This window comes from Eptatretus burgeri, chromosome 15 (assembly GCF_056783735.1).
Source record: "Eptatretus burgeri isolate ZD-2024b chromosome 15, Ebu_testis_v1, whole genome shotgun sequence".
Lineage (NCBI taxonomy): Eukaryota > Metazoa > Chordata > Myxini > Myxiniformes > Myxinidae > Eptatretus > Eptatretus burgeri.
Genome location: NC_140975.1, coordinates 16,667,522 through 16,689,633, shown reverse-complemented (window position 1 = coordinate 16,689,633; position 22,112 = coordinate 16,667,522). Strand labels below are relative to the sequence as shown.

Here is a 22,112-nt window from a genome sequence, read left to right as displayed (position 1 = left end):
TTGGTCCAACTTAGGTCATTGGCTATAAATTTTTTCCATAACACTTCCGATATTCGAAAAAATTGATACCCCTTATGGGATTTTCCATTCAAATCCACTCAAGTTTAAGGCCTACAGGGGACGCAAATTTCCACTTTGCCCCGGGCGCTGTTTACCTCCGCTACGCCAAGCTGTTTGGGTTAGGGTTTAGGTTAGTGTTAGGGTTAGCTACCCTAACACTAACAGCTAACCGTAACCCTAACGCCTAACCCTAACCGCTAACCCCAACCCTAACCCGAACCCCTAACCCCTAACCACTTACAGCTATTCAGGAAATTTGCAAGAAAGCCCGGGCGTTGCCCGAGCAACGCCGGGCTTTACTACTAGTACATATATATATATATATATATATATATATATATATATATATATATATATATATATATATATATATATATATATATATATATATATATATATATATATATATATATATATATAATATACAGCATATTTAATGAGATGCTTGACATTGCTTCTTAGCTACCAGATCTTGAATGCCAGAGAGAGCACAACGCAAGTCCCCTTCAACATTCAGCTTGTTTTTGTACTTGATCTTGACAGCAACGAGCGTGGAAAATGCAGCTTCACAAAGATACGTTGATCCAAACATTGTCAGAATCTGAAGAGCTTGATGTGAGATCAAAGGGTAAACAGGAAGGTACGTGACCCAGAACGTCTCCAGATCCAATTTTTTGAAGTCTTCTTCAGCTGAGGAGTTGAACTTATTTCAGACGAAGTGCAAAAGGAGTTTCTTGAGTTATCAGCTACTTCACATTGAAATGGGTTCCTAATGAATTTCCAGGCTTCGTGCTTCTCATCTATAACCAGAAAGTATCTGATGAATTCTGCTTTCAATTAAGTCAAATGAGTAATTATTTGTTTATTTAACTCAGTCAAGGTAACTGTGAATGAGAGCAGAATCCAAGTTAGCAAAACTAGCTGTATTTACATCCTGAATTCGACATTTCCAGAGGCTGAGTTTGGCCATGAAGGCTCGAATGACGTCATGGTGCATGATTATGTTGATGTTTTTCCCTTGGAGTTTGACGTTGATGGCATTCAGCGTTTCAAAGATGTCCACCAGGAAAGCTATAGATAGCAAAAATCCTTCAGACTGGAGCTTGTCAAGGAGATCTGCTTTCTGCTACGAATCTAGAAATGTTGCCACTTTTTGTCGTAGTTCATAAAGCTGTCCAAGCATGTTTCCCTTTGAAAGCCATTAGTACGTTTGTGTGGAAAAGCAAGGCTTAATGTTCAGAATCCATATCCACACACAGCTGTTTGAAGAGACGACTGTTTAAGGCTCCGGCTTTGATGAAGTTGACTACCTTGACAGCCTGGCTCATGACATCCCTCATTTCAGCAGGTAGAGTTCTGGATGCTGAGACTTCACGATGAAGGATGCAGTGAGTACCTATAGCAGATGGACTTTTTTCTTTCACTCTTGTTATGAAACCAGATTGCAAACCAAGCATGGCCGGAGCTCCATCAGTACACACCCCTACCAGCGAGTCTCACAAAAGTTGATTTTCCTTGAAGAAGTTTGATACCACTCGAAAAATATCTGTTGCTGTTGTATAACTTTCCATGGGATGGCAGAAGAGCATTTCCTTTGTTATACTGTTGCCTGACACGAAACGAGCAATACATCAGGAGCTGAACACTGAGCAACATCAGTCGTTTTGTCCAACTGGATGGCAAATACAGGATAAGGTCTTACTTGGTCGAGAACTTGATCTTTGATTTCTTGAGACATTTCATCGATCCTTCCCTTGACGGTATCGTTTGAGAGAGAGATTTGGGAAAGCTTGTTTGCACTATCCTTCCCCAGACCTAGCTCTGCTGCACGCAGTACACTTGGTTTGATGAGAGTCTCTCTGATGTTCTGGCTCTTTTTGCTCTTTGCAATCAACATGGCGATCTCATCGGAAGCCTCAACAACCTGTGAAGTCTGTTGCCGAAATGCTCCATTGCTGTCCATCTTATCTTGCTTCAAGGACTGCCTTTTTGTTTCAAAGAATGCCTTGGGTTTGGCAGCTCGAGCAGGATGTATTGTCTTCAAGTGGCGTTCCAAGCGTGTGGGCCGCACGCCATCATCGCTCAGTCTTGTAGCATATTGCGCACTGGGGTACCTCTGTGTCACCCTTTTGGAGGGACACAATTCCAAATCGAATATATTCGTCAAGATACTTCCACTTTTTTGCACTCGTTGCGAATGATTTAGTTTGAAATGGTACTGCAAATCTGTGAAAAAAAGAAATTTTAATATTAAAATAAAATATAAATTTTAATATTAAATTTAAATATATGTTAAATTTTAAAATCAATTTTAATGCAGAAAATTGTAGGCCTTGTAGCGAATCGAAAACAAAAATTATTAAAGGCGATACTTTTTTTTTTATGTTCATCATATTATGCACACTTGTTAAGAGAAATTCTTACTTTTTTCTCCGGGCTCGCGCCCCCTCTGAAAATTACTCATGCCCCCCAGGTTAAGAGCCAATGCTCCAAACAGTAAGATATGCCATTTAATTTATTTATTAACTAGCAACTACAACCCGTCGCTTCACTGAAGGGGGAGGGGTTGGAGAAAAGGAGAGAAGACAGAGGGAGGGGAAGGGAGGAGTGGTTGAAGAAGGGGAGAAAAGCGAGGAAGAGGGGTGGAGGTGGGGAGGGTGACGCCTCACGAAACGTTGCAATACATTGCGGGAGGGAGGGTGAGAGACAGAGGTGTGGGAGAAGAGTGCTGCATTTCATTTGGAGGGGGTGGTGAGGAGGGTTCAGACACAGAGAGAGAGAGAGTGGGGGAGGGGTGGAAGGTTGGAAAAATAAATAATAAAGATGGGGGTAGTGTTATTAAGGAGAGAGACATGTCATGCTTTATGACCAAACACATTATAAAAGCTCATGTGAGAACAGCTATACACATGACACAATAGAGTTTGTGGCTTTAACAGCTGGTACATCTGCAAAAACTTTGATGTCCCAATTCCAGAGAATTTGTGGGAATATGGACTGAAAACATGAAAGCACCGCTTATGAACGACCTAATGATCCCATTGAGCGTGAACATCAAAAACAAAACATTGCAACCAGATATACTTGGGTACAAAAAAGAGAGAAGAGTGCATTCCTAATTGAGGTGTTAATAGCAGTGATTTTTGGACTAAATAATGCAGAAATCAAGAAAATGTCCAAATACCAAGACCTCAAGAATGTAGTGAAAAAAAGACCCTGGAAGCTGAAGAATGCCAAAGTTGTACCAGTGATAGTTGGAGCTACAGGAATGATGACAAAACCTCACAGAGATATTAAAAACCATCCCAAGGAGTATTATTACAAACAAACTACAGTTGGAAGTTGTTCCGGGCTCAGCGACGATCCTGAAGTGAGCCCTTGGCACAAAACTTTGAGAACAGAAAACTTCACAGCTTGGTCCATGAATCGTGACCCCTTACCAAAATGAAGATGGATACTTTGAGCCCACTCTTGGAGGGCTCAATTCAAAATTCTGAAACCTGCATATGTAGATACTAATCAAGGACACACATACGGAGGTGGATATTTTGAGACGTGGTAGGTCTACGTTTCACCTCAAACCCACCCTCATGTGGAGATAGGCAACAGCAACTTGCATGTGCACACAAACACACACATTCATATGGAGGTGGATACTTTGAGACCTGGGAGGGCTCCATTCCATTCTGAAACCCATGTATGTATGTATATATATATATATATATGTATATATGTATGTATATATGTATGTATATATGTATGTATATATGTATGTATATATGTATGTATATATGTATGTATATATGTATGTATATATGTATGTATATATGTATGTATATATGTATGTATATATGTATGTATATATGTATGTATGTATATATATGTATGTATATATGTATGTGTATGTGTATGTATATATATATATATATATATATATGTATATATATATATATATATATATATATATATATATATATATATATATATATATATATATATATATATATATGAAGATAACCAATAATGCACACACCAGTGCCAAAAGCCATTGGAGTAATGCAGTTTTTGTACATACGCGTGCAAATGTACACACACATCAGGTAAATAAAAACGACAAATAGAAAGATTTACCCTGAAACAGCATTGTTTGAAAGGATTTAAAGTGGGTAATTAGTGAAATTCAATTCAAAAATGTACCAAGCTACAGAACATAAAATGTCGATCTGTACTCCATGTCTTCACAGCTGGAACAAACATGGCAAACACCTGGTTGGATGGACCTTATTATTTTAAAAAAATATGTATCGATGTCAAAGTGAGAGGTGGATTACAACAAGAGATCGTACAAAAAGGTAAAACAAAGCGATGTCCTGTAAAAATAAAATTGCACATTTTCAGTGGATGAGACTCCTCCCAAGGCACCCACTGCACGGCACCGTGGGACCCAACAAAGGCAGAAATGTACGATGTGAGATTGAAAGCACGGTTACTTTTTCCCAAAATGAACAACCAAGCAGCTTGGAGAGTGCTCGCCAAGTGGCTTAAACACTCAAGCAAGCACTCCAACAAAACGGTGGATAAGAAACGGCTCCTGAGGCATGCAATTAGCAATCACCGAACCATCATATTCAACATGCACCTGGAAAAGCCCGAAATGCATATGTCCGAATTGGACAAATGAACACTTCTAGGAGTCGGGACTGTTTGTAAGTTCGATTCTGGAGCTTCAATTTTGTAATTCCTCTTCGTTTAAGAGATACTAGTGGTGATCGCGTGTGCGGAAATGGAATAAAACAATGAACGCTGACGTCTCCGGGTGTTGTAAGCATTGCAATATACCCAGCGATTTGTAGCTCTGATGAACAGGCGTTCGATAACATGAGTGAGGAAAATGGAAAAAAAGAAAACTCGTTCAATGAAATATCGATTGGACGAAGACTTATGAAATAACTGCCTGGGGATCACTGTATGTTGGGTGCCATTGCCTGAGAGGCACGTGGTTTTGCAGAACCGCAACAGTATCGTGCTTCGCATGACATCTTTGTTTGTGTGCAGGATATCTCAAAAAGTTGTCGACGGATTTGGATGAAATTTTGTGGGCAGGTTCGGTGTGTAGCAAGCACGAACTGATTCGAATCTAGCGAAGATCCGGATCCGACTACTCGAATTTTTACAGTGATTCATCCATCATATATATTTCAAAGTTGTGGATGACTTCGGATGAAACTTAGTGGACAGGTTGAGTGTGTGACGAGGACGGATTGATTCGATTTTCTTGAGGATCCAGACAAGATAATTTTTTTTAATTTTCAGTGATTCATCACCATTGAGAGATAGCACCAAAGACGAAACAAAGCATGAGATTAAATTTTTTATTATGCCCGATATGATCTCATAGATAGTATGTGCTCTAATGGTATTCCTCTTCGTTTTATACTGTATTTATTGTATTTACATGTTTATTTCAATGTTAATATGATATATATTGATTAATTAACGTGTTTTTATTTCTGTGTGCCGTCATTCTTGCTCTACATTTCCTCAGTTTAGGAACCATAGCTTGGTGTTGGCTCAGTGGTTTGGGTGGCAGCTTGGGATCCCAGAGTCCTGAGTTCAAGACCCGTTGGCCACTGAATTAATACACCAAGGGGTTGACTCAGCCTGTCATCCTTTTGAAGTCGGCGAAATGAGTAGCAGTTCCAGTGTGTGTACTGGTAGAGGGGCACTGCATCAGCAATACAGTCGCGCTTCAAAAAATGATATCTACCCCGGCAGCTCAGCTGCCATACGACCACCACCAGTTCAGGAACCGAACCCACCCCCCTTCCCTTTAGCCCTCGATTTCCATGATCGTGGGTTTAACTTTCATGGCATTTTCCAGGACCCTAACACCTGCGATATTTGAGGGTTTCCTGTACGTCATTTGAAGTCTTACTGAACACTGCACGGGGTGACGTGTTCTATGAAATCTAGTTTTTGTTGTTTTTTGACTTATTAGCGTGTCCAGCGTTAGGAACGGTGTGCTGCCAACTTTTGGTCGGCATGGACCTGGACCATGTGCACACCGGAAAAAAAACGGGATCATTTCAGGGTTTCGAAAAAAATAAAGTATGATCACTTGAGCAATGGTAGTTCACAATGAACAAATATGGTGTCACGTTTGACTTTGTTCCGTGTCTCAGGTTCGAGTACTCCACTTTCCAATTTCCATCCACATTTCATGATATTGAGAGCCGACTGATCTTTCTGATCTGCTGCCTTCCGCAAAATGCATTGAAAATTATCCCAAAGTGGTGGAGGGGTGTTTTTTAATCATTGCTATATATATATTTTTCCCCATTTAAAATCTTTTGGCGCAAACCCCTCCATGACCGCAACCTTCTTGCGACCATAGAGAATACACACGAAGACGTTATCAACACTCAGACCTTTTTCAACCTCAGCCAGCATTCAGCTCTCCAAACATGTGTAGTTGGAGGTTTCCTCCTCATCTGGATGGTGACATCAGCTTTTTGCCATTTTCACACAAAGTACATCACGAGAACAACAATGTCCTCAGCACCGACTTGGACAATCCTCTTGATTTGCTCCACATTAAGATTTGTACGAGATCATGTTCACATCGACCGCCTCGTGTCCGAACAAGCAATGCCCCTCTCCAACCACTGACCCTTTTCTGATGGTTTCACGCTGAGCGACATGAAAACATGTTCATGCGTTTTTTAATTTCGTGGAAGGATTCCAAGACTCATGGCAATGTCAACGACGTCAACCATGTGCAACAGTACTGAACGTTTACATAGGGAGAAACGTTTACTTGCAGTGTAACCAGCTCTGAAGGTTTACGAACTATTCCAGTAAGTCAAATGAAATATGGATTGCAAAATATGACGGGTAGGTACAGTCATCAGTTGTTCATTTAATGTTGGGATTAGTAAATCCATGGTCTGCTGGAGCATTGAATATTCTTGTTTTCATTCCAATCTCTGGCTTTGGCATCATTGTCTTCACACGCTAGTAGAGGACTTTCTCTCTTACCAGCTTTCAATATTTCCTCGTGTGTGAACCTGGCAAAGCTTAGGAGGGTTGAGGGACAAATTTGAGTTTAAAGGGCCTTGAAATGAAAACCTGAACTTGCATCGTGCTTGCTCCCTCGGTCTTCAGCCACATCACCATCATTCATGTCCCAGGAGAGAGAGAGAGAGACAGAGACAGCATGAATTGGTGTTACTGAAGCAATTCTTGGTGGTTTGCAGTTGCCTTCTCAGCGATCAGTCACGACAGGAATATGTATTCCGTTCAGGTTGTTGGGGGATAACTCACCTACTCCTCGTGAAAGACAGCGTGGGAGCTTGAGAGTCCAGCACCGACTGGTGCTGGCACACGAACGAGTTCGTGGGTTCGACGTCCATCTGAAGGATGATGCATATACGTGGGTGTGTTCCCCACCAGGATGGCAGTTTAGATTGGTCATGATTCGAACTTGGACTCGAGAGCCGGGAGGTGACCCTGCCGGTCCCACTTCATCCATGGAGTAACAACCTTCAAGTCTCGGCAGACACTCGGACTCGAATCAAACTTCACGAATCAGATCTTTCCTCCATTTACCAACTCGAACATTCATTCCTTTTGTTGTTGTTTTTGTGATGATGATGAACACCTCGTAATCCTGATCCCTGTGATCAGGGTGTTGTGCGTGCCCCGATCACGTGGGGTTGCTCGAGGATCACGCCACCGTGATTTTTGTTTGTTGTTTTTTTTTCGCAATTTTAACGAGACCAAAATAAATGACTGGCAGATGCCTTTGGCAAATTGCAAAGCACACTTCGTTGATTCCGAGCGAACTCGAACGATCCTCCGAGGCGAAGTTTTATTTATTTATTTATTTTTGTAATCTCTTTTGTTCCGCTGAACCCGCGATTACAAGTTCAAAAAAAGCATGTGTTGTTTTGTTTAGTCACGTGACATCGTGTTCCGAAACCTCCCCCGTTCCTCATGTGTCGTCCCAAAAGTTCCACCAGCGGAGTGAAACACCATCTGCAGAACGTGGGGACCGAAGTACTTTGTGTGAATGAGGCACCTGATACCTTTTGGGGAGCGTCATCAATGGTGCACACCTGTGAATGGAGCACACCTGTGTATTGTTCGAACGAGCCCATTTCGAACCCGAAACCAACTCTGGAGCCCTCGATTCCCACAAGGTGTGAAATCGGGAATGGTGTGATAAACTTCAAGGGGGCGTCTAAGCGTTTACAGACCAGAAAGGTAAATGGGATGAAGTCTGTGCCTGATCGTCACACTGAAGGTGAAATTGTTGCGTCAGGAGGTTACATGGGGGTCTTGCTGACGTTCTGATTGCAGAGACAGCCGATTTACCTGCTCGCCATGTTTTTTGCTGCATTACAACCTGCGGTGTTCCGTTAGCAAGCAGCTTGCTATTGCTCTCCGAGTCTGCCGTTCCGGATCAAAGCCGCTTGGCAAGTGGAACAAGTGATTAAGAATAATGGTTCTTCACGTGAGACAAAATGGCTGCTGTACTTGGATGCAAAACGATAATACAACCAATGACATGTCCAAAGGCATACCCTTTTATGTATACATCTATCTATAATTCCAGCAATATCTATGTGTCTCTCTGTCTGTCTGTGACCGCTGTTTCTCGCCAACCACTGGTCCTATCTAATTGAAACTTGCCAGGCATATTGCTGGGGACCTGAGGATGATCCTTTTCAAGGTTTGATATTAATCGGACAAGTGCTTCCCAAGTTATGGCCATTTATTTACCAAACCAATGAGAAGACGCGTTGTTGCGTGGCCGATGGGAAAGGGAAACTCAGCCGCGTTCGCCATTACGGGTTACAACGTACGGACTTCCGGATCCATTACAGGTTACAACGTACGGACTTCCGGATAATGATGACCGTGTATTCTAATAATTTCTTGATTTCTTATGCGCATTTATAGATAAACACAATGCCCCAAGTTATGATCGTTTTCATATTAGACGGTGTATAAATTTCGGTAACATCAGAGTGCTGGTATGCTCCGAACCAGGAAGTAAATTTTTTTTCTCTCCTCTCTTTTTGTTTTTCCTTGCCACGACATTGCGAAAAGGTAAAATACATTGGCGCTAATTGAATAATTGGGTATTAAAACTAAATTGCGAATAATCGTAACTGCGAATAATATTCGAACTTCCGGGCCACGCACGTGCGGGCACTCGAGAGCGAAGAAACGGCCTGTGTGGTTGTTGTTTGTTGCTCGTGGTTTGAATTTTTTTTTTTTTTTTTACGGGCACGTACTAGTATCTATAATTCCAGCAATATCTATGTGTCTGTCTGTCTGTCTGTGACCGCTGTTTCTTGACAACCACTGGTCCTATCTAATTGAAAGTTGCCAGCTATATTGCTTGGGCCCTGTGGATGTGCCTTTTCAAGGTTTGATATTAATCGGACAAGTGGTTCCAAAGTTATGGCCATTTATTTACCAAACCATTGACAGGACACGGAGCTATGACGTCACAATTGACATCACAATTCTTTTTCGTTTGATTATTTTTTCATTTTTTTTATTTTTCACGTACGGCCAAGCAACGTACGGGCACGCACTAGAACTCATGTTATTAAAACGTGCTTTTCATACATTTATTGTTGTTTCTACTTTTCGGCCTAATTCTTCAAGATCTATAAACAAGCAACCCCCCCTCCCTTTCCTCCCCAAAATGCACAATGGTAGGGTCCACAATGAGCTTGACAGAGGGCTTCTCCTTCTAACTCCCCATTTATTTATCTTTCTTTCCCTCTTCCTCGTACTCTATCGCCGCTGTTAACACAATAAATTAATATGGGAAGTTGTTATAGGAGGATCGAGTAAAATTGCAAATGACGGCCCAGTTGGCATTTGAGTACTACGATAGCATTGTTACCATGGAGACCGCCACGTCGTTAAGCTGTGCAAAGCACTCGGTTCAATTGCATTAGCTGCTTGAGCGCTTTGAATCAAGCAAGCCGCTTGGCAAGCGATAGCAAGCTGCTTGCTAATGGAACACATCCCTGTTGTCATAGCACCTTGGCCGTTTAGTCAGACATGACTGGTGAAAGCAGGTAAACGCCTGAGGCTTGCCGTGATGTTTTCTGATTAAAACCGAAATGATCTCCCAAGAGAAAAGGTACAACATTCGGCCGCGAGTTACTGATCTGTGTGGGAGAACAAAGCGAACCAGGCCAACCTCGAGAAAGTGTTCATGGGAAAATCTAATAAGATACCGCCGGCAGGCACGCACAGGTGGAGGGATTGCGAATATAAATGTGGATTTTGGGTCTATTCGGATCGACACATCATGAACCACCAGTGGCTGAGGATGACACCACACGATGATGGGTTGAACTGGTGGTTGGGGGGGGGGGGGTTCCTTGTGTCAGGCTAGGAGAATGTAGCACAGAAGGCATGGTTTGTCATCTACTTCGAATCCACCATTGCATATTGCTTAAATTGGATTGAATAAAATTTCCAATTATTTCCTTCCAAGCCGACGCAGGTCACAAATATCCATTTGTATTGTATTAAGTTACCAAGGCAACGAATGCATTTCCAGTGGGGAAATTTATTATTGTTATTGTTATTTTTTGAATGGTAAAAGGTTTGGAATTGGAAATGTCAGGAAGGCCGAGCGGTTTTCGGTACTCGACTCACAGCTTTGCAATGCTTGCCCTTTGAGAGAGGGTGTTCTGGTCTACGCATGTGAACGGGGATTCAAATCCCACTTCTAACACCAAATTTTTGTTCGATATGAATGTGTGCATTTACCTTTGACTTTTCTAGTCTGGGTCCGATTCCCGACCCGCTGAGAAACTGTCGGATCGGTGTTTCACATACAAGACGATGCATTGCAAAGTACTTAGTCCTTCGGACGGATGTTTGACCTGGAGTACCGACTGTTCACTGGCATAAGTGGACCATCCTTAAATATCCCGCAATATCTTTAGAGGAAGAGTAGGTCAGTTACCGCTGGCACTCCGAACAAATTCCGATGCACAATTTTGAAAGGCAATGTCGGGTTTTGTACAATGAGATCAAGTTTGGTAGGAAAGGTTAACCCTCCCTTGTGTTTATCTCACCGCTTTAATATTTCCTTCAAAATCGAATATCAACTCAAAACGTTGAGAACTTGCAAGCCGTTTGATCACCCCCATTATAAATCCATGTCGTCGTCTTCATTTGACAACTTTACACCAGGATTTATAAATAAATGGCAATTTCCAGCCACAAAAAAGCAACGTTGTGGAATGCGCTCATGCATTACTCCGTGTAAAATAATAAATTTGCAGGCAATCTTTCAAAACTATTTACTATGAATAAATGACGCCTTGAGAACAGACACGCATCTAAAATTGTTTTCCTCATTGTGGATTTGGGACGAGGATTGGAATATTGGTAGGTTGGGCCTGCAAGTCTATTACTAGATGGCTACTACTACTACTTTTTAACGGCCCCATTTGTTACCACTTTATTGGGGGGTCGCCTGGGACATGATTTGGCCCAAGTCTTTCACTAGCCAGCTGGCCAGGCCTGACATTCGACTCGGAGTAATTTCAGCAAGAATTTGTAATTTGTTCAGGGTTCAGGTGATAACTCATCTACTCTTCGAGAAGAAGACATCGTGGGATCCTTAATGTCCACCACTTAATGCAATGAGAAGGGACCACCAGTTTAACGTCCACCCAAGGGATTCACTGCCCTGCCTGCAAAGCACCAATCCGACAGTTTATAGACAAGACAGCTCACAGGTAAGTAAGTGTGCCTTCCTGTCAGATGGATTGAGTTGTTTGTCATGGAGGTGAGCAGTGTTCGCAATTATCGTAAAAGTATGTTTTTTTCTGCAGTAAAACACAAGAAACACACATAAATCTGTGTGAAGCGTGTTATGGACAGGTATACAGGTAACGAACCTATTTCCCAGCTTTATGACACTACTACATGCATTCAAACTAATGAGACAAATAAAACAATGGGAAACCTCCAACCAAACCTACTTCCTCCCATTCCCCATTCCACTCGCACAACCCAACTGCAACTGTTAAAAAGTACATCATCAGTGATAATGAAATATATCAAAGCAAGGTTGCACTTCAAAGGACTACCCTTGTCAAAATAACCACAAATTACTTAAAGAATGCACAGATTCAAAGACCAAACTGATAATAAATGGACAAGGCTCCACCTTACCCAAACTGGACTGATATGCGAACCTTTATGATGCCAAGTGACATGTTCTGGCACCCTGTTGGAAATGGGGTCAATTCAACGGTGCTGGCCTCCTGCCAGAGGACCAGGCCTCAGTCACGTGGTCATGTGGGATGTTGCATCAACTGAAATGTTCTGCGCATCGACCTTAAGGTCACCCAAATGGCATACAAAACCCAAGTTTACTATATTATTCATGTGTTTCCTGGAGGCCGCTCTTACCCTCAAACTTCTGTCCCATTTTGTATCACACAATTCTGGGTCATGTCCTCTTTTCTTTTGACCTCCAACACCTCTTACTTTCTCCCTGCTCAGTGAAAGAGCCAAGTCATGCCTCCTGACTCACGCACGCACACACACACACAGTCTTCGCCAACCACACACCCAACAAACACTCACACTCAGATGAGATTCTCGACTCTGCATCGCTGAGATGGATTTACAGAAAGGTGATCAGACCAGCAGTGAGGACGAGCTCACGTCCAAAATACACACTGTCCCCGCTCACCGGTCGTGCCTCACCTGGTGCTTGCTCCCCTCCACCAGCTTTCTCCGGTATGTAACCCTCTGGTCCACCAATACCACCCTCTCTCACCCTCTGGTCTACCAATATCAGACGTTTGCCCCAAGGTAGTGAATAAATATGTCGAGGCCGATTGGTCTGGTATCGAATTCACCTCTCAAGTGAAGATGGTCCATCATCACATCAGCTCCTAGCAGTGACTGCTCCTGGAATTCCTTCTACAATGGACGAATCTCTCTTTACAAGTTCATGCCATCCTGAATTCAACTCTTCTGTCCATCACCTCGACCCAGGTACATTGATGCATGCGGTGAGGCTATTGGAAGAAAATATGTTGTATTCTCCTCCTGAAAGGCAAACTTTACTGAAGTCTCTCAACACACCTCAGAACGATTGTGTATTTGGCCAACAAAGAGCCAGGGCCCACCATTGGGCTCACCTGTGATCCAAATTCTCCAGCCTCTCACCATCCACAAATGTCTGGTCTATGCCAGTAAGGCCTATGTCGAGTACACATCCAACTTCCATTCTCTCTCTCCTAAAGGACAGTCATAACTGGACACCGAGAAAAAGCAGGGTTCTTGACCTCTGTCTTTACTCAAAAGGCAAAGCACTGCTATCCATAAAAAAAAGATTCCAGAATAGATCTCCTTTTCTATCAGTCTTCTCCCCATCATCAATAAAGTCATGGAGTCCATCACTGAAGCAGACCTCAGGCACTATCTCTTTTCTATCTCACTAATCTCTGACAACCAGTTAGGCTTCCAACCTCGCTATTCCACCTTGGATATGTGACTCATTGTGATACAGCAGTGGATGGATTCCCTGAACCACAAGCAACACGTTAGGACCATTTGTCTGCATCATCTCTCGAGCCTTTGATACTGCCTGACATCCAGCCTTCATTTCTAAGTTGTTATCCTTTGGTATCCATGGCCCACTGTTCAAGTGCTTATCTGATTTTGTCTTTGAGAAAAAACAGCAGGTGGCCCTTGATGGTGTCTTTATTACCCCGCGCGTGTGAAGCGAAAAGCGGGGTAAAGCAATTGGTCCACTTCTTTCTCTGTCTGTCTACAAACGTCAGTTGATGATTGAGGAACAACTTGAATTGAATGTTTTATTTTGAGCACGAATCGGAAAACGAACCTGTAATTTCGCAGTACCTTGGTTCCGGATTTGCCCCGATCGTACATGTGCAGAAAAGTAAGATAATTATTTTTCGTCTGTCTTCCTTGTCTGGCAGTCAAACAATTGAAAATCATTCCAAACAAGAAACTTGCTGTTTTTAAGGAAGTTATAAAGTACTCAAACAACGGGCACGAAGAACTAATGTAACGTGTTGGATCAGGTGGTGTAAAAGACGCTGCATCAATGGCAGTAAACATGTGAAAAAAATTCTCCAACGTTTAAAATCTTTATTTTCTTTCAATTTAATTTTATGTCAAAAACAAATTGCCTTTTTGGCACTTTCATAAACCTCCTGTTTAACAGTAAATATTTGGACGAAATATTACGACATTTTACATCATCTCAACCAATCAAATCTTCCGCTCGCAGACCCCGCCCATGTCCTTGTTTTTTTTTCTCAAGACTGTGCAGGGTAAGGTGTTCTATGAACCTTCTATTTATCTTTTACTTCACTCTGCATTCAACAATGACGTGTTTTAGGACCTATGTTATTGTTGATCGATATGAATGATCTCTGATTCTCTTGAAAAGCAACTTTACAATTTTGCTGATGACTCCACCCTGTGTGGAACGATACTCTCGGAAAATACCAGCCGCAGCTGAATCCCTTTGGTCAGGCCCGGACAAGACAAGCAGCTGGTTAGCTACTGTACTTGGAACATGATTTTCTGGCAAGTCGCACATTCTTACTGTCCATCCTCAATGGATCAGTAATTAAACTATCCAATTCACTTCTCTGGACAACCACTGGAAGAGGTACAGTCACTGGAATGATGTTACCTCACTATCTACCATAGTCGTCAGTCGGAGGATCATGTCACCAAACTAGCATCGAAGTCTCCGCTGTCTGGGTATTCTCTAGAGCTAAGGTATTCTTGTAATGCATCAAGCTTATCACGCTATACAGGCCTTTCGTACGGAGCTCCATGGAGTATGGCTCCCCACTCTGGGCTCCTGCTTCCCACCTTGACCCTCTTGAGGTGATTGAAAACAAGACCTGCACCATTCTCAAGATAGGAGGCTGAATCCCAAGGATGCTGATGCTTTTCCACTGGTGACAGTTTGGTGAGCTTCTAATTTTATACAAGCTTACACATGGTCTTGCTCCTCATGTAATCTCCTACCTCTGCCCTCCCCAAGTCACTTGAGTTGCATGTGTTCCTTAAGAAACCCTCACCTATGAACCCTCCCAAAGTCTAGGCTGGTTACCACCTCCACCTGCATGCCTTCATCTCGTTCTCACAATTGTAGAGTTGTCTACCTACGTCCGTTTTCCTCTTCCTCCCAACTTCAGTCTTTCAAATGTGCTGCCCATCACTACCTCATCCCCTCACACTTTCACATCCATGATCGGTTCTACACATGCTGATTCTTCTCCATCCTCTCCGTTTCTGTGCCATTATTACTCGTTTTTTTGTGTTATTCCTCCTTTTTTACTTGTGTAGGTCCACCCCACCATTTTATTGTTGTAAACCTACCTCTTTTTGTCCTTTAGTTCCTAAATGAGCCTCGGGCTATACCCTTGTATCAAAAGGTGTCTTGCACCTCCTGCGTCCCTTAGGTCACTCTTGGTGCTTGTCTAAAGTTTTTTTTTCAAAAGTCTTTGGAAAAGATCCTGTATCAAAGGATGGAGGAGCTGCTTGGGAGCCAACGGCCATCAATATCTGGTGCCCAACTGTATCTGCGGACGTCGTACTGCAGTTGCGTTACTTTTTTGGGGAGGTTGGTAACAGGATTTGCATTGCGGTCAGCATAAAACACTTCATTCGGCGAAACCCACAAACTCAAAGAAAACTGAAAACCCACTCCATGGAAGGGCCACCTGTGCTGTTGCCATTCGCAGGGCAACTCACCAGATGACGGGGTTGGGGCAAAGCTTTCGGGCCCCCATTCCTTGAGGATGGGACGAAAATCACGGGGTAAACTTACTGGGTCAGATTGCGGTGGTGTGTGGCAAAGTGGTGCTGAGGTGTTATCCACTAGATGGCGGTCTGTCTCCTTGGGTTAACCTGAGGCGGTCCCTTGGGGTGGGTGCCTGGAATGTCCTATCCCAAAGAGAGGATGATCACCTGTCTCTTTTATCATCTGAGTTCAAGCTTTTGAACATCGATATTACAGGACTCTCTGCGGTTTGGAGACCGGATAGTGGCGAGATCATGGCGGGTGGTTACACCTACTGTTGGTCTGGTCGCTCTGATGGTTACCATGCCCAATGAATTGCTGTAGCTGTGTCCAATAAGTTAACTCCAATGATAATTGAGGTAGCACCGATCTACGAGCATGTGATGAGACGAAGCATTCGTCACTCATTGTGTCATTTCCCTGGTCTATGTATATGTTCCGTCTGAGGCGAGTGATCTCACTGTGAAGGATGCATTCTATACCATGCTCGAGTCTGTGGTTCATCAGTGCCCCAGGTGAGATACTCTTCTAGTCTTGGGGGATTTCAGTGCATCGACTGGCACTGATAGGTACCATTATGAGACATGTGTTGGTCCCCGTGGGTCTGGAACTGTGAACCAGAATAGCACTAATTTCCTTGACTTTGCAATAAGTCATGGACTTCAGGTGGCTGGTTTATGGTTTCAGCACCCACAGGCTCAACGCTGGTGGTATTCCAATGCTGTGTGCTCATTGATGGTCACTGGAGGATGATCCAGAACAGCAGGGTCTACTGGAGTGTTCAGTTCCTCAATACCGACCACAGGATTGTTGAGAGCAACTCTGAAGTTGCAGCTTAAATCCAGGAGAATGGTACCATCCCAGCCTAAGCTGGATGTTGGCAAGCTAAAGGATGAGAGGGTAGCTGAGGAGCTTCCGAACGTGCTGAGTGGGGATTTGGGAGGTCCGGGTGCTTTGGGGAATCCTGAACAGGTGTGGTGTGCCTTCAAGACTACCATCCTTGATGTTGCCGGGGGATGTCTTGGAACTCACCCTCGAGTGAAAAATAATTTTGTCTCTCAAGGGACACTGGATATCATTGACCCGAGACACAGGGCCAGGCTTCATGGCAGAGGTGAGCTGTTCAGGGAGTTGAGCTGTAAAACTGCACTGAGGGTGGACAAGGAGGCCAATGTGTGAAGAATCTGTGAGGGGGTAGAGCGTTATCTGTGGTTAAGTCGTTCTTGTCCTGCTTGCAGGGGAATTCACGCATTGCGTTTCTCCAAGCCCGTTCCTCAGTGTACTGCAGTTAGAGCAGAGAGCGGAGGGCTCTCGACAGAGGAGTCCGAAATGAAGGCCCGCTGGGCCGGTTACTTTGAGTGGCTGTACCAGGCTGACCCACCAGCTGTTGAGTTGGATGCCAGGGGTGTCCTTATCCCTATTGCTGACCCTCCTATCAGTTGTGATCCACCTTTGTTTGTGGAAACGCAGGACGCAGTGAACCGGTTGAAGTGGGATAAAGCTCCTAGGTTCTGTGACATCTCTGCTGAACTTTTCAAGCCTGGTGGAAATGCTGTATTGGTGTCGTTGCATACAGTTGTGTGCTCTGCTTGGAACACAGGCATCGTCCCAACTGACTGGAAGAGGGGCCTTGTTGTCCCTCTGGAAATAAAAGGGTGATTGCCAGGACTGCAACAAGTACCGAGGGATGACGCTGCTCTCAGTGCCGGGCAAGGTCTTTTCTCAGATAATTCTTGATAGGGTTCGCCACCATCTGCTTGAGAACCAGTGCCCAGAGCAGTCAGAATTTACATCAAAGAGGACAACGATTGACTGTATTCCTGTATAGTGTTCGATTCAGTGAATCGGGATGCCCTCTGGAGGATTCGTGGTCTTCGTGGGGTGCCACCAAAACTGATCAATCTGATGGCTGAACTCCACTCTGGTACTGAGAGTGCTGTGAGATGTGGTTATTCCATCTCTGACTTATTTCTCTTTGTAACTGGAGATCGTCAGGGGGTTTGTACTGGCCCCCACACTTTTCAGCACTTGTATGGACTGGATTCTGGGAAGAATGTCGGAGAGATCAAGCTGTGGTGCATCGTTTGGGAATGTCAAGATCTCTGATCCTGATTTCGCAGACGATTTCACTCTTGACCTCATCTTTGCGAAGACTCTGGATATCCTTTTGGGGGCCCTTGAGGTGCTGAATGAGGAGTTGGAGGATGCTGAGGTCATGGAGAGATTCACTTGCCTGGGCAGTGATATTCATGTCTCTGCTGGCTCTGAGCCAGAGGTCAATAGACGTCTCGGTCAGGCCTGGGGAGTCGTGGATTCACTGGATCATGAGGTGTGGTGCTGTGTCGGTACCTGTGCAGGAGGATGAAAGTCCGAGTCTTCAGGTCCTTAGTGCTTCCAGTGTTGCTTGACGGATGTGAGACTTGGACTTACCTTACCAGGGATCTGAGACGGAGACTTAATTCCTTTGGTACCAGGTCTCTTTGGAGAATCCATGGCTATCGCTGTTCAGACTTTGTGTCCAACGAGTGGTTGCTGAGAGAGACTCAAATGAGATTTGTTACTTATATAGTCTGTGAGCGTCAGCTGAGACTCTATGGACATGTTTCTCGTTTTCTTGATGCTGATCCTGCTCACCAGATTCTTTCAGCGAGGGAGCCTCACGATGTCTGAAGCCAATGGGCCGACCACGTGCCTCGGAGTTGCAGCAGGTTGATTGACATCTCAAGGAGTTGGGATGAGCCAGGCATCTGCCTGGGGGATGGCCATATGGAGGCCCCTGGAGAACCGGCGGAAAGTCAACACAGTGACGCGCTGCTCCGGCACATGCGACCATACCTGACCTGACCTGACAGCCCTCCACAGGTGATACATTTTGATCATGTGACACATTGCCACATCAGTTGCAAACAAGGGAGCTAACTCTCAATCGGTTCCCCTCATTAATAGGGTAAGATGGGCAAGTGCCTCCCGTATATCAGTCCTTTTGTTCAGTATACTCTTTCTATCGAGTGCAACCTGTGGTTGCTGGTTGCATCATTGGTTGGGACGCGGCTATGCCGCTGATGCAGTGTCCCCCTTACCAGTTCACTGGTGCTCATTTTGCCGACCTCGGAAGGATGACAGGTTGAGTCAACCTCCTGGTGTATTTTTAATTCAGCGGCCAACGGGGCTTGAACTCAGGACCCTAGGATACCAAGCCGCCACCCTAACCACTGAGCCAACACCAGGCTCGTTCAGTATACTGAACATACTTCATTGACAATTCCCTACAAAAGCCAAATAACCCTTTGGTGTACATGTTCAGTTTACTGAAGATATAATCGTGACCGAGGAGGATGAGGCAGGGGGTAGGGCTGGTAGGAGGAATCTTACCCCACCATTCTTTTCAGGGCCATGTTGCCCTACCTTACTCAAAATGTATTTTTCAGTTGGCATTGTATTGTAATGTACCTTTGTTGTTGCTTTTAAATGATGAACTTTGTTCCATTTCCTTGTCCGACCAATGATAGTCGTGTAGGCGTGGCTTAAAAAAAAATCTGGTTTCTAACTAATCATTTTTCCCCACACTATTATCGGGCTCTTGGATCTTCCCCTCGAGTAGAGGGACGAGCACTGAAGAAGGCTTTGACCAAGTGTGACGACGCTTCCCTGCCTGGCAGCTCATGATTTACACCATGGTGGAAATGACTCACGGACTTGAGTTTCACTGGAGTTAAACTAAAGTTCGCCGTAGTTCACTGGAGTTAAACCGCATTTGTAGCCCTATCCTCCAGCAGCACTTTTCTGGACCCACAGCTGCGTAGCACATGTTCGCATTTGTAGCCCTATCCTCCAGCAGCACTTTTCTGGACCCACAGCTGCGTAGCACATGTTCGCATTTGTAGCCCTATCCTCCAGCAGCACTTTTCTGGACCCACAGCTGCGTAGCACATGTTCGCATTTGTAGCCCTATCCTCCAGCAGCACTTTGCTCTCAGCACCCGCAGCTTCGGGTGCACCCCATGTTGCGGCTCGATCTCCAGTAGGTTTTCGCTTCTTTCAACCGTGGGACTACGATCATCCCCTTTTGATGAGCAACTTATTCTCATGGACATGACATCTTATGACATCCGAGTCACCGAGTGGATCATATTATTTTGTGGACATGACGCCAAATTGGTCCACTGGTGATTCGCCATTTCCTGCTTCTTATTGAACTTGTGACTGTATTTACCCGTACTGAATATTAGCAGCTTGTGCGACACTGCTCAAATTGGACGATCAACCTTTAGCATTGAGTAGAGGTCGATAATGCCTATTTTCTCTCGTATCAACTCCATAACCTCGTCCCCAAAAGATTACAAGAATTAGAGGCTGAGGAATGAGGAAGAAGGGAGAGAAGGTGAGAGGATGGGGGCATTACAGATCTAACACCATACATCAATTCTTACATCCACCTTGAATTTTGAAATAGCTCCATGGGCGGAATGGAATGAAATGAAGACAACATTCACATGGTGACACAAACAATGGCTGCCTGCTTTGCTAGGTTGGTCTTTTCAACAGTCGTACATCTCAAAATGAGAGGATTTTATTTCTTAAATTGGGACAAACACCCTGTCTCTCTCTCCAGGCCCAATTGTTTCCACATACTTGGTGGGGTACGGTTCTGGGTCAAGTCTTTTACAAACTGGTTGGTCAGCCATGACGTTTGATTGATTTGAGCAGGAATTTTGTAATTTGTTCATGGTGCCGGCGATAACTCGCCGACTCGTCACGAAAGACTCCGTGGGATCTTTCACATCCACCAAAGCAGACGGGGCCTCCAGTTCAACTGCTTTCACCTCCTTCCGAACCACGGCGCCTCATTCTGCCTGCCATACACCAGAATGACAGTTTATAGCTGGGTCGAGATTTTAACCCAGTTCAGATAGCCCAGACAGCGTATCCCAATTTTAAGACATTCTATGTTTTTTTTTTTTGTTTGTTTTGTTTTTTAACTCGCTTTGTGGATTTATTTTATCTTGTGAACTCCCACGGTATGATCTTGGAGCTACAGCCAGAAACACAATACCTGCAACCCCAATGACTCACACTGTCAGTGAGACCTTGCAAGTTCCGAGCAAATGGCTTCATTCGGCGTCGTGGCCCAGCACGTCTCATAAATTACGTAGACAGGCCGGGTGTGACGAGCTCACTATGGGAGCTGGGCCCGGGCCCACGAGGCAATGGTTGCATTTAAATTGCCCGTTTAGCCACAGCCTGCTCTTGACCTCTCCGCCGCCTTGCCTGCAGGGTACTCGGGCCTGCGCACCAGGTAGGTTCAGGTATGGAGTGCGGTTGAGTCTGACGATGGAGACACATTCTCATTGTTCTACAAAGTTTTTTTTTTTCTTGAATCAGTTGGCCAGCCCTGATGTTCGGACTGAAGGAGATTTGTAATTTGTTCAGGGTCCGCTGACAACTCACCTCCTCTTCATCGAAGGATACCATGGGATGATGTAATGCCAACAGATATGGCACTCTGCTCAATGACCATCCAAGGCACAGAGTACTCATTGATGTGACACCCTGTCTGTGAAGCAGCAATCCGACAGTTTATAGTCGGGTTGGGAATCGAACCAACAATACAGTAGATAGCTCAGTGGTGCGGCACTCAGTCGAGTACAGTATTCATTTTGTGAACTCTCCAGGAAAATCCTTCCCAATTTGTGTCCCTTGCAAAATTTATCCATGAATAATCTCTCGTCAATTTGCTTTGCATGCAAATAGCATCGTAAAAAGTATTGTTACTTATTCTGGAAAGTTTGTGCGGACAACCATTTAAAGGTCTTATCATGAAGATGTAACTTTCATTCATGCAGAAACTGGTGAAGGACAATAAGTTAGGTTGAGCTAAGATGTTATTATGTATGAAATTTGAAGAGGAGCTATATCTCAGACCATTGAGTTCAACCAGCCAATTATTTTTGAGGTCAACATTGACCAAAAGGTCACCAACTTAGGTGGAATTTCTAAAATCATCAATTTTCATCCCATTGACTTGAAATGTATGCCTGGTGTTGGTTTCATTGTTAGGGTGGTGGGCTTGGGAACCTAGGATCCTGAGTTCAAATCCCGCTTGGCTGTTGAATTAATACCAGGTGCAGTTGACTCTGCTTGTCATCCTTCCGAGGTCGGCAAATTGAGTGCCATCTTGCTGGTATCCTGAGTCGGAG

At 44.2% G+C, this 22,112-nt stretch overlaps 1 protein-coding gene across 2 annotated transcripts in view; it reads left to right on the top strand.

Annotated features, from left to right (window-relative positions):
• LOC147011631 (uncharacterized) overlaps window positions 1–22,112 on the top strand; it is a 60,503-nt gene that overhangs the window by 13,916 nt on the left and 24,475 nt on the right. For both annotated transcript variants that reach the window (XM_085856075.1, XM_085856074.1), the window contains one exon: window positions 8,073–8,261. The gene's annotated coding sequence lies outside the window, so the exon portion shown is untranslated. The remainder of the gene's footprint in view (window positions 1–8,072; window positions 8,262–22,112) is intronic.